Source organism: Podarcis vaucheri (genome assembly GCF_965113315.1).
Source record: "Podarcis vaucheri genome assembly, chromosome: 8".
Classification (NCBI taxonomy): domain Eukaryota; kingdom Metazoa; phylum Chordata; class Lepidosauria; order Squamata; family Lacertidae; genus Podarcis; species Podarcis vaucheri.
The window spans coordinates 88,664,495-88,683,383 of record NC_138766.1 but is presented as its reverse complement, the minus strand read 5'-3'; positions in this window follow the sequence as shown (position 1 = coordinate 88,683,383).

Genomic DNA, 18,889 nt, shown 5'->3' with positions numbered 1-18,889 from the left:
AAGAGCAGGTCAGGGTGCTGGCAGAAACAGGTTTCCAACAATGTTGCTCCCGCAACCTGGGACTGGGCTGACTGGCCTTTATCTCCTCTGAGGCCAGGGGTGGTCCCGGCCCACAGGTGACTCGCCTCTCCTGGCCTTAAGGTGAGCACTCCTCCTGAGAGAACTTAGTTCCCTCCGCCTCTCTGCCTCCGGAGAGGCTGGAGGGTTACTGGACCCAGAGGCAACCTCACCTTCTCCCGACAGGGCTGGGAGAGGAGCACGTGCAGGCAACGGAGTGGAATCACCTGGTGTCTGCTCCTGAGGATCTGGCACAGGTGCAGGCCCTTCAGATTCAAGCCCCTGCCCCGGCTCAGCCGGCCCTGGAGGCGGGGACTCCTGTGCAGGCTGGGACTCCTCAGGTTCAGCTTCTGAATCAGATTCCCAGGCCATCACACTTCTTATCATGCATTGCGGAGATCAGAGCCGTCTTTCCGATTGGGTTTACTGGCGAGTTGTGCCAGGGCGCCGGCCTCTCAGGGGCCCCCAGCGAGTGGGGGAGCTGCGCAGCTTTCTATCCTAAGAGACTTAGGATAGAAGCTGCGCCCCACCAACTATATGGCTGGCAGATGTGCAGCTTCCTTCCCAAGCCCCCACAAAGGTCGACAACTCTGGGAAATGAGGGTGGGGCGCTGGAGGGATCTTTGCACCACAGCGCCGGATATGCTTAAGACGGCCCTGGAGGAGATTAACAATAGTACAATTGCTGCAATCCTATACCCACTTAGCTGGATGTAAGGCCCACTGAATTCAATAAGACTCATATCGGATTGCACTGTAGATGAACAAGTAATAATAATAATAATAATTTATTATTTATACCCCGCCCATCTGGCTGGGCTTCTTCCAACAAAATCTGGGCGGCTTCCAACAAAATATTAAAATACTGTAATACATCAAACATTAAAAGCTTCCCTAAACAGGGCTGCCTTCAGATGTCTTCTAAAAGTCTGGTAGTTGTTGTTCTCTTTGACATCTGGTGGGAGGGTGTTCCACAGGGAAGGCGCCACTACCAAGAAGGCCCTCTGCCTGGTTCCCTGTCACTTGGCTTCTCGCAGTGAGGGAACCACCAGAAGGCCTTCGGAGCTGGACCTCAGTGTCCGGGCAGAACGATGGGGGTGGAGACGCTCCTTCAGATATACTGGACCGAGGCCAGTATTCACTATTCTCATCTTTTCATGTTTGTACATTCTTTGCTCATTCCTCTTTATAACTATGTCTGTGCCCCCAGGCAGGCAGTGGAGAGATGAAAAAGCTCTTGATCATCTCCCCTGGAATGCAAGGAATATTCAGTGATCCCAAATATTTGGTGGTTTAAAATCCAGAGTTAAGGCTCTCACGTGTTGGCTCAAGGTTCGCAAAGCTGGGAAACAGAAAGCTGAGGCTAATGCCTTAACAGACGAGCCTCGTGGTTGGTAGAGATGTCGTGCAATATCACAAGCAGTGCTTGCTTACGACTAGGGGTGCCTGACAATTCCATGTAAATTCCATGACAATTCCCATGTCAAAACAACAGGCAGGCCCCACAAATAACCCAGAGATGCATTTTAAATAAAAGCACACATTCTACTCATGTAAAAACACGCTGATTCTCGGACTGTCCGTGGACCAGATTTAGAAGGTGATTGGGCCAGATCCGGCCCCTGGACCTTAATTTGCCTACCCATGTTTTAGGACAATGCTTCCCCAGCTGTTTTTGGACTACAGTTCCCATCAGCTCTGACCACTGGTCCTGCTAGCTCCAGATGATGTGAGTTGCATTCCAAAAACAGCTGGAGACGCAAGTTTGGGAAACGCTGTTTTAGGAAGTACAGTGGTACCTCGCAAGACGAATGCCTCGCAAGACGAAAAACGCGCAAGACGAAAAACGCGCAAGACGAAAGAGTTTTCCGTTTTTTGAGTCGTTCCGTGAGACGAATTTCCCTATGGGCTTGCTTCGCAAGACGAAACGTCTTGCGAGTTCTTGCGAGTTTGTTTCCTTTTTCTTAAAGCCGCTAATAGCCATGCTTCGCAAGACGAAAAAACCGCAAGACGAAGAGACTCGCAGAACGGATTAATTTCGTCTTGCGAGGCACCACTGTATTGGTCATGCCACACCCTTCGGATGAAGCTACATTCCTTTCTTTCTCTGTCTGTGGACCTCTCCTTATAGCAACCAGCTTCTGGGTTTTCCCTTTCAAGTTTTGGCAGAGACTCCCCCCCCATTACCGTATTTTTTGCTCTATAAGACTCACTTTTTCCCTCCTAAAAAGGAAGGGGAAATGTGTGTGTGTCTTATGGAGCGAATGCAGGCTGCACAGCTATCCCAGAAGCCAGAACAGCAAGAGGAATCGCTGTGCAGCGATCCCTCTTGCTGTTCTGGCTTCTGGGATTCAGAATATATTTTTTTCTTGTTTTCCTCCTCCAAAAACTAGGTGCGTCTTATGGTCTGGTGCGTCTTATAGAGTGAAAAATACAGTATATTTTTAAGTTGGGAATCCTGCATTGCAGGGGGTTGCACTACATGACTCTTGGGATACCTCCCAAAGCTGCACTTTTATGATTCTATTGCAAGCTATATTAGAACAGAAAATGGAGGGTCACTTCTCTGCAGCCCAGCCCAATCTTGTTCATCACATCTAACAAAGCAATTCATTTCCTGCCTCGACTCCTCCTCTCGGTTCATCTCCCCGCCATCTCCAATAGCAAGATTGGTTCTGCAAAGTCCATTTTGCTTTAATTGTGATTGAAGATTAGCAGTGATAACATTTCCAAATCCTGCTGCAGATAATAAAAGATTAAAATATGCAAACTAGGCAGAATTTCTGCCTCGTGCATCCTGATTGTGGCAGATATGAAGTTGCAAAACACCCAACGGAATCTGCAGGGAGCTGTAGACCTTGCTGCAGACTTCACAGTGCACGCTTTCAAACGCCGCTTTTCATTTTTTACTTCGAATTTGTTTTCCAGGAGCCGACGGCAATTTTCGCTGTCTCTCGTTTTTTTATTCTCATGGCCAACTTGCAAGTAAGAATAAGCTGTGAAATACTGACTTGCACAGTGTAATCCTGAAGATCTATTGCTAAAACCAGGCTCTAAGCATGGTGCAATTAAAGCTTTTAGCCCAGCCTTGGCTTTTTCCTGTAATGTTTTCCTGTAATGTTTCCTGTAATGAGAGCCAGCGTGGTGTAGTGGTTAAGAGCGGTGGACTCGTAATCTGGTGAACCAGGTTCGCTTCCCCACTCCTCCACATGCAGCTGCTGGGTGACCTTGGGCTAGTCACACTTCTTTGAAGTCTCTCAGCCCCACTCACCTCACAGAGTGTTTGTTGTGGGGGAGGAAGTGAAAGGAGAATGTTAGCTGCTTTGAGACTCCTTAGGGTAGTGATAAAGTGGGATATCAAATTCAAACTCTTCTTCTTCTTCTTCTTCCTGTAATGTTAGCTTTCAGCATGCAGGGAGTTTCCAGTGCAGCGTAGCATGACCAGATGTCCTGGCCAACCCCAGCTAAGGAACGCACATGTCTGTAAGTTAAGTCTTCATTGACAAAAGATGCACTTACAGTGGTACCTCTGGATGCGAATGGGATCCGTTCCGGAGCCCCCTTTGCATCCTGAAGCGAACGTAACCTGCGTCTGTGTGTGCACGGGTCGTGATTCGCCGCTTCTGCGCATGCGCGTGACGTCATTTTGAGCGCCTGCGCATGCGCGAGCGGCGAAACCCAGAAGTAACGCACTCTGTTACTTCCGGGTCGCCGCGGAGCGCAACCTGAAAATGCTTAACCCAAAGCTACTTCAACCCGAGGTATGAATTTGTTGGGAAATTCAAGCCTTATCAGGAGAAACTGGCCACTCTCCAGGCACCCGGCTTGAATCCCGGTTGACCTCCCTGTCTGCATTCTCCGGCAGGATACAGGCTAGGTCACGATCGGCGATCCTCCTCAAGCGTGAGAAGAACACACCACTCTTCCCTGCTCCCCCCAGGGAGGGGAAAGAGATAGACAGAAATGTATTTACATGCCTTTATTTCTGTCTTTGCAGCATTACAGAGAAACGCGTCTGCTCTCTTCAAACTCCAACAGCAGAGAAACAAACTCCACCGCCTGTACTTCCTGTACAGGTCAAATTACACTCTGAGCTAAATCCGGTGCCCAGCACTGTGAATAGACTGTCCCTTTGTTCCCACGGTACAGTCCCAACATTCCCATCCTGTTTTGCTTACAGCCAGCTGCAGCTCGCTGCCGCATTGCTCCTTTTCCTGCAGTGCTCCTGTGATGCACACACGAACACGGCAGCTGTCGTGGACTGGCTAGAAGCAGAGGAATGATGGGAGGAGCCAGGTGGGGAACCCCCATAGAAGAGGGAGAAGACTGGGAGGAGTAGGTGTCGGAAACGGAAGAGCTAACAGGGCTTAGTGAGCTGGGAGAGTTTGTGGCAGAGAGAAGTCCAGAATCAGAGGCAGAAGCTGAAGAAGAGGAGGGAGGCCAAGAAGCAGAGCTGACTCAGGCTGGTGAAGAGTCACGGTGTCTCCCCTTCCTGCTGCGGCAAACTCTCCTTCCGAGAACCAGGAGTAGCATGAAAAGAGCGGAGGAGGGGTTGGCTTCGTGCAGGCGTAGTCTCACATTTATTTGGCTGCAAGTGGAAGGGCTTGCAAGTGCAAATACGCTGAGAACTATTTAGTGGACTGCCTTGGTCAGACCATACCTGGAATACTGTGTCCAATTCTGGGCAGCAGAATTTAAGAAGGATGTTGACAAGCTGGAATGTGGGCAGAGGAAGGCAAAGAAGATGATTGAGGGTCTGCAAACCAAGCCTTATGAGGAACGGTTGAAGGAGCTGGGTATGTTTAGCCTGGAAAAGAGGAGAGTGAGAGGAGATATGATAGCCATCTTCAAATATCTTGAAATATACTCGGAGTCGAGAGTGGATTTCATGGTCTTTATTCAGCTCATAGTGGTGAGGAGGGATGGAAGTTCCCCCAGAATGTCTGCTTTATATACATTATTTACACAATGGGCCCCACATGATTGGCTAATTCCGGGATTCACCTGTAGGCCAATCAGGTTGCGGATTCACTTCTACCTGGAGCTGGATTGGGTGGCTCCTGTGGACCAATCAGACCGCTGCATTCTGAATCCTATTGTTCTAGGACCAATCAGACTGCTGCATTCTGAATCCTGTTGTTCTAGGACCAATCAGACTGCTGCCTTTTGGATCCTATTCAGCTCAGTATATAACATATCTCAAGGGCTGTCACATAGAAAAGGGAACAAGCTTGTTTTCTCCTGCTCTGGAAGGTAGGACTTGAATCAATGGATTAAAGTTAGAAGAAAGGAGATTCTGGGAATCAGGGAAAACCTTCTCACAGTAAGAGCTGTTTGACAGCGGAATGCACTCCCATGAAAAGTTGTGGTCTCTCCTTCCTTGGAAGTTTTAAAGCAGAAGATGGATGACCATCTGTCATGGATGCTTTAGCTGAGATTCCTGCATTGCAGGGGGTTGGACTAGATGACCCTGAGGGTCCCTTCCAGCTTTGCCATTCTATGACCATCTGCTTCACATTCAGAATCCTGCCTGAAATCCTACTGAGCTGTTGCCCATCAGTGCAGAGGAACCAATAAGCAGACTCAATAATAAGGCAGCCCCCTCTGTTTCTAGGAAATAAGAAACGCTTGGGGTAGCAGGAGCAGTTTGAGTTGTGAAGCAATGCCGTCAGGAGTACTTGCCACAGTTTATGGCCTCTGCCTTGCCTGGCCTGCCTTCTCCTCCTATGTCCCCAACTCATTATCATAAGAATTATGCTTCCTCCTCATCTTGTAATAATTAAGTCCACCACCACGCAAGAAAGACTCGCATTATGGGTAGCTTTCTGCACACAGAGCAAAACTCCTGTTGACTCTCGAGTCTTGCCTCTTTCTCCCCTTCGGTGATATTGTTAACGAATTCATGTTGTGGGTGGTTGGCCCTGATGGAATGGAAATCTGCATACAGTAAAGTATGCAGGCTGGAGACTCAAACGACTCCTGTAATTGCCTTCTAGGCTGCCTTAAAAGCAAAGCTTTATTTCTGAAGATTTCTCCCCTTGGCTTGCATTGTCCTGTTAATAGCATTTGTTCTGGTGCTTGCTGCTGAATAAACCTTGCTTTGGCGATTAGAGGAAACCGGATGGCTCAAACAATAAAAGATTAGGCCTCTAACTGCAGCTTTTCCAGATAGGTTTAAAAACTGAGGTCGCCTGTTAGCACTAACTTAAAACTCAGCATACCCGGGAACATTACAGGTATTGTCAAATGTAAGGCATTCAAATATATTGTTGGATTTATTAAAGGTATTTGCACCAGTTTTTCAGGTGAACCACACAAAGCAGTATTAAAACAATAAGAATAAATTAAAACAATGTAGCTTGGTCCCTGCTCCTGCCAACCTAGCAGTTCGAAAGCACGTCAAAGTGCAAGTAGATAAATAGGTACCTCTCCGGTGGGAAAGTAAACGGCGTTTCCGTGCGCAGCTCTGGTTCGCCAGAAGCGGCTTAGTCATGCTGACCACATGGCCCGGAAGCTGTACGCCGGTTCCCACGGCCAATAAAGCGAGATGAGCGCTGCAACCCCAGAGTCAGTCACAACTGGACCTAATGGTCAGGGGTCCCTTTACCTTTTAGTAAGACAGCAAAGAATAACTGGAGCATGGAAGTAAGATTAAGAGCGTATTGTGGGAGAAACAACAGTGACCAGGAAGTTATCATGTCCTCTTGGGTTTCTTGAGTTTCATGATACTGATGCAAGGGAAAGCTGAGTGTAGCTGGACATACACCCTTGTGTTAAGTTGTGGGGGAACATATCAGACGACACAGTGATTCTTCAAACAGCTCTTGTTTATTCACAGGCCCAGAACAGAACTGGGCTGAAGGGTTCAGCCAACCTGCTTAAATAGAGCTCAACTACAAAGCAACAGTAACAACTTTCTGTAACTATCCAATCACTGAACGTCACTTTTGATCCCTTATTTGCATATATGGACCTGAGTGAAAACTATCTACAGTATCCCCCTGCTGGCCCAGGGTGAGAACTTCAGTACATAACACCTGGAATTTAGGAAGGCTGGTTTCAAAAAGCTTAAGGAACTACTGGGTGAGATCCCATGGTGAAAAATACAGGGTGCTACAAGTGTCCCTTTTTTCCAGGGACAGTCCTGGATTTACAGAAGCCATCCCGGTTTCTGATTTGATCCCAGAATGTCCTGCTTTTCCTTAGGACGGTCCCTATTTTCATTGGAGAAATGTTGGAGGGTGTGGAGTTATGCAATCCCCAAGCCAAGGAGATAAGTAACTATACAACTTTTAGAAGATATCTGAAGGCAGCCCTGTATAGGGAGGGGTTTTTAAATGTTTAATATTTTATTATGTTTCTATATATGTTGGAAGCCTCCCAGAGTGGCTGGGGCAACCCAGTTAGATGGGTGAAGTATTATTATTATTATTATTATTATTATTATTATTATTATTATTATTAAATAGCATGTCCCTCTTTTCATCGGAGAAATGCTGGAGGGTATGGAAATAATCAAAGAGAAGGGAGTCCAAGATGGACAGGAGTTTCTTAAATATTGAAGGCACAAAGGCAAACAATTCCAACAAGAAAGAAAAGTGGGAGGCATCTATAGAAAATCTGAACAATATCCAGAACATTTTTGTTTTTTGTTTTTTTAAATTGCCACGTAGGTGAAGGCAAAGAACTGCAGGCAAAGAACACGGGTTATGCAGAGGCTGGTATCTAACATCTCGAGAGAGAGATAAAGCCTTGATGCCCTGTTGCAATAGCCACTTCCTGGTGGGCATTTCTCCAGAAACTCTCAGCAAGAGTAACATTTCACTGTTTGCAGAGTAGGCAATGCCAATTTACAGTCCCTAGGCTGAATCCAGCCCCAAGCTGCCACCCTATAGTTCCTCTGTCTCCCACCCACCACGCTTCATGAGACAGAGTTAATAGAGAATGGTGCACATGGCAACTTGGCAAGGCAACCCTTCTTTTGTTGACAATGATGACATTGAAACGCAGGCGCCAGATTGAAGAGACCCAGTTCCGAAATCCATAGCCACACTTCTGGTGTGATTGAGGGCTTCATCTGTTCAGAGATCAGTTGCACAGCAACCTAAAACCAACAAACAAATTTAGCATTCATTTGACGTTCATGCCTACTTTTTCACTTACCTTGGCTGCTTTTGCCATCTACAACTGGTTTTAACTGTCCTCCAATGTTTGCTTTTTCATGTTGTCATCTGAAGCATTTTATGAGATGATTTGGTTATTTAAACTCAGTAAAAATTATCATTATTTTTTTAAAAGAAAGGCTTGGGTGGAGCAGGTGGGAATGAAGACTGAGAAATGGGGGTAGGAATCTATGGGGGGAGACTATGGCAATCTCATCCACTATTGCACTCAGAAGAGTATTTGGAGGTGCAGAGAGATCCCTGGAACGTATCCCCCGTATAAGTCAAGAGTCAACTATCTTCTTCTTCTTCTTTGGCAATCACTCATAGCCGAGTAAGATTGTCTTCCATGAACACGGTCTTAACGGTGTGTCCGTAGGTGACTATGGAGGCCAATTCTGGATCCACATGTCCTTCCACAGTGAGGACACAGGTTTCCGGGAAGGAGCTGATCACGGTGAGGATTTGACAAACATGCCCTCCTCTTAGCACATTTCTCCCTTTCGTCCTGAGTTCGAGCGTCTTCAAAGTCCATGACACCTTTGGTAAAAGCTGTTCTCCAACTGGAGCACTCGCAGGCCAGTGTTTCCCAGTTGTCGGTGTTTATGCTACATTTTTTTAGATTTGCCTTGAGAGAGTCTTTAAACCTCTTTTGCTGTCCACCAACATTACACTTTCCATTCTAAAGTTGGGAATAGAGTAGTTGCTTTGGAAGACAATAATTAAGCATCCACACAACATGACCAGTCCAACGAAGTTGATGTTGAAGAATAATTGCTTCAACACTGAGGATCTTTGCTTCTTCCAGTACACTGGCATTAGTTTGTCTGTCTTCCCAAGTGATATGTACAATTTTTCAGAGACATCGTTGATGGAATCTTTCAAGGAGTTGGAGATGGCATTAATAAGTCAACTGTATTTTAAATAATAATAAAAATAAAATATAATAATAATAATAATAATAATAATAATAATAATAATAATTTATTTGTACCCCACCAAGGTGCTGGTGCCACCACTGAAAAGGTTCTGTACCTATTGGAAGGCAATCAAACTGCTGTCTTTTGTGACACCTGAACAGGGTCTTTCTACATTAGTCCCTTATAATAATTGGTACTGTAGAGAGGAGTTGGGGAGAGGGATCTGTAAGTACTGATAGATTCTGGTATGCAGAGAGCACTTAACCCTCCATCCCTACTCACATTCCAGCCAAAATTACCTGCTGCAAAACTTAGTAGCTGGCCAGATTAGTACAGTTTTACAGCAACGTCTCTACAGGTATAGGATGCAAGCCGATGCGATGGGATTGCAGTGTTATTCTGTGCAGGTGTCTCAGAAGTAAGCCCCACAGAGTCCAATGGGTTTTAATCCCAGGTGTGTATAGAGCTGTAGCCTTTCCTATGCCCTCTTACCTATGAGAACTTGGTGGGAATTAATTCTGAGTAGGCAAGCAGAGGATTGCACTCTTATGTAAGAATATACTTCTACTTACCGCATTTTTCGCCCTATAGGACACTTTTTCCCCTCCAAAAATGAAGGGGAAATCTGGGTACGTCCTATGGGGCGAGTGCAGGCTTTCAGTGAAGCTTGGAGAGCGAGAGGGGTCTGTGCGCACCGACCCCTCTTGCTCTCCAGGCTTCAGGAAGACATCCGCAGCCTAGGCAGCCCTGCGGGAGGTTCCGCAGGGCTGTCTAGGCTGCGGATAGCAGCCTGCTTCCCGGAGCGCCGGGCACGCTGAAAGCAGAGCGCCCGGCACTTTGGGAACGCACCCGCAGCCTAGGCAACCCTGCGGGAGGTCCCGCAGGGCTGTCTAGGCTGCGGATAGCAGCCTGCCGCCCAGTGCGAGGGGCGCCCTGAAGCAGAGCGCCCCTCGTGCCGGGCAGACATCCGCAGCGTGGGGAGCCCTGCAGGAGTTCCCCGCAGGGCTCCCCACGCTGCGGATAGCAGCCTGCCGCCCGGCGCGAGGGGAGCCCTGAAGCAGAGCGCCCCTCGCGCCAGGCAGACATCGGCCAGCCCCACAAGCTTGGGGGACAGCAGGGAAGCGCAGCGCCGCCATCCCGCTGTTCCTCAACCTGTTTCGGTTTCCCCGACCTAGTTTTGGGGGGGAAATAAAGGGAAATTTTTTTCCCTTTATTTCCCCCCCAAAAAACTAGGTGCATCCTATGGGACGGAGCGTCCTATGGGACGAAAAATACGGTAAATTGGACATTTATTTTGTTTATTAATTTATCCACATCAAATGTGGGGGGAGAAAGTGGGATCATTATAAATAGACTCTTTTCTGTGGTTTCGGAGACGCTGTAATTATTTCTGCCAACCAAATGACTGGTCTTTAAAAAAACAACTGTGAAAAGGCTCTGATTTGTTTCTGGGCTAAGTGAGATTCTTGAAAAGCCATTTCCTTTCTCTAAGATCTTGAGAGCTCAATCCTGGGCAGGAAAGAAGAGAAGAGAACATGAATCACTGTTAAGCTGCAAATATTTCAGGTTGTTTGACAGCAGCCAAATCCCTTCATCTGCAGTAAACTCTTCCTTACAGGCAGATGGGAGGCTAAGGCAGTTGGGGGGGGCACTCACAAATTACTGCAATTCCACCCCCATACTATTGAGAATCCTCTAGTAAAAAGCAAACAAACAGTCAAACCATTCTATGGTTGTATACACATTAGCAGCTTAAAATGCAGTTAGATTGTTCAGTTCGGATCAAAGCTGGTTTAGTTGGAAAGTTATCAAAACACAGTATTTCATAAGAAGAAGCCGGATAGATCAGGAGATATGGGTTTGTGGCTAGCATAATGTGTTCACTGCTTCCCAGACCTGCGGTGCAGAGTAGATGGGAATGTGTACACTGCCTAAATCTCAGACTCAGAATGCGGGCTGGCATCCGTCTATCTCAGGAGACAATGGAGGAGTGTGTCTTTGGAGGTGAAGTCAAACTGTTGGAAGTTACAGTGCCTGCTGTGGCCGTGAGGACCGATACAGGAGAGACATGTTGTTTTTTCGTTGTTTTTCCAAAAACAAAAAGAAACAAAGTACAAGCATCAAATTCAAAATCCATATTCGTATTCTAACATAAGCCTATTACATAGATTACCTAAATTAAAATATACATAATGACTCTAGGCTTCCTTTTGTATTGCAATACAACACAGTTAGAAAATTTATATTATAAATAATATTAAAGATTCCCACATGCCCCCCCACCCTCACTCACCCATGTGTGATCTCAGTATTTTACTTCTTCCATCTTGTTGTGTTGTTATAGTTTAATAATTATTCAATTAATTCTATTGTTCTTTTCTTGCTTACCCCTGCACGTTTTACCCATTATCTATTAATATTTCAATTCCAGAACAATATTTTTTCATGTATTCCTTCACACCATCCCACTCTTTGATTATTCTCTGATTTGAGCGGCCTCTAATAATTGCAGGAGAGACATGTTTTGTTGCAGTTGGGCCAGTTGAAGGCATCCAGTTTTGCTGTTCCAAATGTACCATGTTGTTTCTTCTCTTTGCACTCCTCCCAGCGGTCATTCCTCCTCTGGTGGATGACCTGACTGATTGTCTCCAGATACTGCACTTGTCTGCAAGGGATTCCCACATGGTGGGATTGATGTTGCCAGCCTTCTTGTCACGTTTGCAGACATCTTTGTGGCTCAAATTTGGTCTGCCAACGGGCCTGGTGCCTGAAGCCAGCTCCCTATAGAGCATGTCCTTGGGGATCCTGCCATCTTCCATTCTCTGGACACGACCAAGCCAGCATAGACCACACATTTGGTAAGTTTACTTACAAAACTCTTCAAAGGTCAGATTTGTGTGCTTTTCCATACAGCAGTCAGAAGAAGACGCACAGGCAGGAGAACGTTGCTTGGTTACAAAATGGTAAAAGTTACTAAACTATTGGTATATGGAAAAAAAATGTTAAGTTTCAGGCTCCATTCTTCTCTGAAACGAAAGAGGCTTCTCAGAGGGAGAAGCTGGTGAAAGCAGCTGGAGGGAGGAGCTCAGATCTCCTCACACACTGAATTCACATACAGACTGAATACAACAGGAGGCTTGGTTGTCCATTTCTTCCTAAGGTGTGGGAAAGTGACTTGGGCTATTCCTGGCAGGACAGCTTACTTTATGGCATTAACCCCTTTATGTTTGGGAGGAAAAGAGTGTTGCAACACAGCTAGCCTCCTTGCCCGTTTACCTAGATTCTTTGAGGAATGCTACTATAGTCATGCATGGAATACTATAGTCATGTATGATGTATGGAAGTGAGAGCTGGACCATAAAGAAGGCTGATCGCCGAAGAATTGATGCTTTTGAATTATGGTGCTGGAGGAGACTCTTGAGAGTCCCATGGACTGCAAGAAGATCAAACCTATCCATTCTGAAGGAAATCAGCCCTGAGTGCTCACTGGAAGGACAGATCCTGAAGCTGAGGCTCCAATACTTTGGCCACCTCATGAGAAGAGAAGACTCCCTGGAAAAGACCCTGATGTTGGGAAAGATGGAGGGCACAAGGAGAAGGGGACGACAGAGGACGAGATGGTGGGACAGTGTTCTCGAAGCTACCAGCATGAGTTTGACTAAACTGTGGGAGGCAGTGGAAGACAGAAGTGCCTGGCTTACACTGGTCCATGGGGTCACGAAGAGTCGGACACGACTAAAGGACTAAATAACAACAACAACAATGACAGTCAAATGTGCAAAACCTGTGTAAGGGGATATCATAGATATGCCTTTGTCAGACACCACTGGGCATACTTAGAAAAAAATTAAGTCCCACTATGTTCCATGGGGCTTACTTCCAGGTATACATGCTGAGGACTGTTGTCCTGCACAAGGTCAGGCGTGGGAAGATTGCTGTGTGTGGCATTAAAAAAACCTTCGTTTGCAAATGTATTCATTCTGCTATTAGGCACAAGCCCAGATTTTCCTGAAATCTCTGCAATGTTGTGCCAAATTTCATCCAAAACTTTAGCTTCCTCAAATAGAAGGAAGTCAAGCAACGTGGCGTGGTTTCAAAGTAGCAACGCATTTGGTTCAGTGAAGTACAGAAACCTTTACCAACCGATGTTTTAGAATACAACTCCCATAAGCCCTAGGCAACATGTGTTACCTAGGGCTGATGGGAATCGTATTCCAAAATCTCTAGATGGCACCTGATTGATTAAAGCAGCTGTACAGCCTTTGACTTAAAGAGAAAAATGCGGGTGGCGCTGTGGGTTAAACCACAGAGCCTAGGTCTTGCCGATCAGAAGGTCGACAGCTCGAATCCCCACGACGGGGTGAGCTCCCGTTGCTCGGTCCCTGCTCCTGCCAACCTAGCAGTTCGAAAGCACAAAGTGCAATTAGATAAATAGGTACCGCTCCGGCAGGAAGGTAAACGGCATTTCCGTGCGCTGCTCTGGTTTGCCAGAAGTGGCTTAGTCATGCTGGCCACATGACTCAGAAGCTGTACGCCGGCTCCCTCAGCCAATAAAGCGAGATGAGTGCCGCAACCCCAGAGTCGGCCATGACTAGACCTAATGGTCAGGGGTCCCTTTACCTTTACACATCTTATTGTTGGTAGAGGCTCTCTCAGCCCTCAGATACGTAAACAGGAGCTGAAGGAACAGTAGAATACAGATTGATTACATTTACAGGACCATGCAGCTGAAGTGCTTCTGATACAGTGCCACATGAATTTATTATACGCACAAGCAAATCAAGACATGTGGCTTATGCAGTGCTACCATACGGAAATTGCAGATGTTGCCTCCTGGAGTAGAAAATTCGGGTACAGAGAGCACTAAACTCTTCACACTTTATACACAACTGAATGTCAAAACCTAACACCCTAGGAAATGCTGTTTATGTTGCGTACTAACTGGCTTCGAGCTGTTAAGTCACTATGCAGGAAACAACTTTCTGGCTCAATTAGTGCAAGCATTGGAGGTCTCCCTCTGTGCATGTGTTTACGTATGCATACAGTTCTTTGCAAAATATGTCATCAGCCCTGACCACAGGTCCTGCTATCTAGGGATGATGGGAGTTGTAGTCCAAAAACAGCTGGAGACCCAAGTTTGTGAAACCCTGATCTAGACCTTTCAATTCAACAGGGATGTGTATGAGGCACTGTGCCAGATGTTTGGCCCCTCCATGCTAACTGCAACATCCCCATGCTGCAGAAGGTGCTTCTGAAATTCAGGAGCGTGGGATGCCCAGCCTGTGTTCCAGTCCTCCAGCAACAGATGCTGAAATATAGAGGTGAGTGTGGATTTCATGCTCTTTATTCAGCTCATAGTAGTGAGGAGGAATGGAAGTTCCCCCAGAACGTCTGCTTTATATACATTATTTACACAATGGGCCCTACGTGATTGGCTAATTCCGGGATTCACCTGTAGGCCAATCAGGTTGCGGGTTCACTTCCGCCTGGAGCTGGATTGGGTGGCTCCTGTGGACCAATCAGACTGCTGCATTCTGAATCCTATTGTTCTAGGACCAATCAGACTGCTGCATGCTGATTCCTATTGTTCTAGGACCAATCAGACTGCTGCCTTTTGAATCCTATTCAACTCAGTACATAACAGATGCCCATTCCTCAACCATGGTGAACCCAATATTGGGGCTTTCTGCACAATTAATTACCAATGGACGTATCTTTCAATCACCATGCTCTCCTTGGGCACATAGATGTGTTTCTGCTGGCACAGGGTTTTTTCCATCAGCACGGGCCCTCTCTGTTTGCCCTCTCCCCATTATGCCCTTACAGCCAACAGTTCTGGTGGTTTCAATTCCTCTGCCAGGCTCCTTTCTACTATACTTTTTATACGATGCTGCCTTCTGTTCTTGCTATAGACTTAACATTTTTGGTTTTTGCAGTCCACAATTATGAAAAGGTCAGAGTATAGATTTCTTAAACCCATCATCCCGCTCAAAATGCCCTTTTATTCAACAGGCGTGCTTTGTTTGAATTTCCGGTTCCATTTTCTTCTTTATTACCTGCCCCCACCCTCCTTTTTACCTTGGGAGTCTGAGCTGGGATTATTTTTGTGCTCCCAATTAAGGAACGTTTGCCTCAGAAATGTTAAGCCAATCGCAAAAACTAATCAGGCGGCTTCCGTAAGGAACTGAGCCTCTGTCCCCACTGCGTGAACACCAGCCCTCTGTGTATTCTTCGCGCAACCGCAGCAACACGGCAGTGGCTAACCCTTTTACACTGCCGATTTAACTTTGTTTTCCACTGGGATTCAGCTCTTATGCCAGACAGCATCCATGGCATCCCGAGAATTTGTTTAGCTATATTTCAAATCCACAGTGACGCGAACAAATCCACACATAACATAAGCGTGTTTCATGGCTTTCACTTCCCCGTAATCCATTCTTGTAGACTTCTCTGCTGTGCTCCTCGCTGTGACACCGGAGTATAAGCCTTAATTTGATGTTGCCATAATGACAGGCAGAGGCTGGTGTATAGTAGGGGACCCTGCATACTGAAAAGACTTCTGGAAAGTGTAACATAAGAGCCTCCTGAGCATTCCACAATGAAGCTGCTGCTAAACCAGCTCTTTTTCTGGAATGCACATGCTTTGTTCACGCAAACACACATGCGCACACACGCACACACCCCGAGCATCCAGATTACATAATTGTAAGCTTGTTTACATTGCAGTGTTTTGCCCTCCCATGTTTTTTATACCTGACTTATGGCAATTTTTGTGGAAAGGCGATGTGCTTAATCAGGCCTTTAAGGACTTCTGTGCCTTTAGTTTAACATTTCCTGTTCGCAAAGGCCAGAAGAGGGCGCTTTAATTACTGGTTTCTTTTCATTTTGTCCTTTTCATTCTTATAGCAAGTATGAAAAGAAATAATCAAAGCCCCTTTGCCCCAATTCCAGCTTATTTTCCAGGGATTCGGTAGTATAGGAGGACTCCCATACATGACCAGGTAATACTACCGCAGCCAAGTATGAAGAAGTGAAAATACAGTGTATGCAAAACACATTGAGAAAGAGCTCACACAGTGAACAGCTGGGCGTCTCCTGTCTTCAACTATAGTACCAAATTATTTACTTGCAGGAGTGTAAGCACTGATGTAGAAGAATGAGCCACTTGGAGGATCAAGCTGACAGCCACCTTCATTTGAGGGGAAATCTCTTTTAATATTAATATGTATTAAATTTATCTGCTTGTGGAGAAGAATTTCGCTGTGGATTTTAATGTTATATTTCTAACTTACTGAACTCTTCCCCCCACCCCCGACTTAAAATCCACATTATTTCAATTCAGAGAAATAGCCCTGCAGTTCCAAATAACTTGCCTCCCTTCAGCTTGATCAGCCTTGGCTATTTTAATGAATATTTACTCCCTTGCAGTACAGCTCAAGACTGCTAAGCTGTAAAATACTAGATTACTATTTTCATTTTCTGCATAAAGCTGTTCTCCCCCCCCTTCCACATCCTCATTCAGTAATGGAAAAGATAATTAATGTTATGCTGTAATTAAGTTCATTATTATTTTATTGTTTATACCAATATAGCACAAGGATTTGCAGGTTTATTAAACGGCTGGAAAATTAAAAGAGATAATGGTGTGGGTGGGAATAAAAAGATTGGTATAAATTCAAACATTGTGTTCTCCTGTATTAGTGCCACAGCAATGCAAGCTGACCAGTCTATCATAATTCACATTTGCAAAACGGCATGTGTTATCACTTGGCACTTGTCTAATCAAGATAGAACCATGTACTTCCACCATGTATGCGAAAAGGCAAATTGTCTGTGAAGGATTTAAAGCATGGAGCTTGCAATTTAAAGCATGAAGCTCCACCTCTCATTGATGAATCCATTTTCCCAGGGACATTGATGAGTGTAGTTTTGGTGTGCTTCCTCCTGGGTCAGTATTCTTACAAGCTCTGTTTAGTGAGAATGCTGTCATCTTTGCGCTTGGATACAGACCAAGTAAATGTCAACGAATGTCTTTATAATTTAGGCTGTGACTACTACTGAAACGTGCAGAGATGTCACTGAAGTTTGTTCAGTGGTTGCAACTGGTTTAGAATTTCAGAACCTCCAAGTGTCCCTATTTTCCAGGGATAGTCCTGGATTTACAGAAGCCATCCTGGTTTCTGATTTGATCATTGAATGTCCTGCTTTTCCTTAAAAACTTAAAGGGACCCCGAACATTAGGTCCAGTCATGGCTGACTCTGGGGTTGTGGCGCTCATCATGCTTCATTGGCCGAGGGAGCCGGCGTACAGCTTCCGGGTCATGTGGCCAGCATGACTAAGCCGCTTCTGGCGAACCAGAGCAGCGCACGGAAATGCCGTTTACCTTTCCGCTGGAGCGGTACCTATTTATCTACTTGCACTCTGACGCGCTTTTGAACTGCTAGGTTGGCAGGAGCAGGGACCAAAAAACGGGAGCTCATCCCGTTGTGGGGATTTGAACCGCTGACCTTCTGAATGGCAAGTCCTAGGCTCTGTGGTTTAACCCACAGCGCCACCCGTGTCCCTTAGGATGTACCTATTTTCATCAGAGAAATGATGGAGGGTATGGAGTTATGCAACCCCCGAGCCAAGGAGATAAGTAACTATACAACCTTCAGAAAACATCTGAAGGTTGTCCTGTATAGAAAAGTGGTTTTTTTATGTTTATAGCTGCTTGCATTCCAAATAACACCAATCTCAAGGGTTTTCCATTGTACAGTCTGAGCTGAGCTGCTGAAAAAGTGGACCCCTGTGAGTACTTTGAGTTTTGTGCGGGGCTGCTGAGCTCACACACTTTCATGAGCTACATGATCACAGTGGCACTTTTTCTAAGTGACCTGGTTGGCTGGCACCTGTCTGTTTCAGGAGACGATGGAAGAGTGCTCCTTTAGGGCTGAAGTCAAACCGTTGGAGAGTAACAGTGCCTGCTGTAGCTGTAGAGACCGATACAGGAGAGACATGTTTTGTTGCAGCTGGAACAGATGAAGGCATTTGGTTGCGCTGATGCAGGCGCACCACGGTGTTTCTTCTTTCTGTGCTCCTCCCAGTAGTCATTCCTCCTCTGGTCACTGCTGTGGATACAGGACCTCACTGATTATCTCCAGGCACTGTGGTTGACTGCAGGGGATTCCCACATGGTGTGCATGATGTTGCCAGCCTTCAATGTCATGTTTGCAGACCTCTTTGTAATACAGAGTTGGTCTGGTGATCACAAGGAAAAGTCTAGTTCATGTGGATCCCTTGTCGCTTGAGACTGTAGCAATGTTTGGAGTGACATGCCAAAAGTAAAATATAAGCTACATTCCATTTGCTGTAAAGAAGACACTTCATAATTTTGCTCCTGGCTGAAGGGGTTGGACAGGACATTTCAGAAGTAGCATGAGAATCTGGACATATACTGTATCCTGCTTCCGGTATGACAGCTCCCCTTTGAACTGTGCCACCTGAGGCAGCTATTTACTCAGTCTAGGAAAAGCCAGAGTCATAACCCTGAGTCATACAGCAGTACGGTAGCCAAACTAAAACAGAGGCAGTAAGGCAAATAAGCTAACAATAATTATATATTTATAATTAATAGGGTGCTTTAGTGTTGAAATCTTCACACACCTATCTTGGTAATCTTTACAAGAGCTCTTTAAGGTGCTGTGTTATCTGATGAAAATAAGAGGAAAATATCCACAGGACCTAAAAAGAATAGCTTGCTCTTGGAA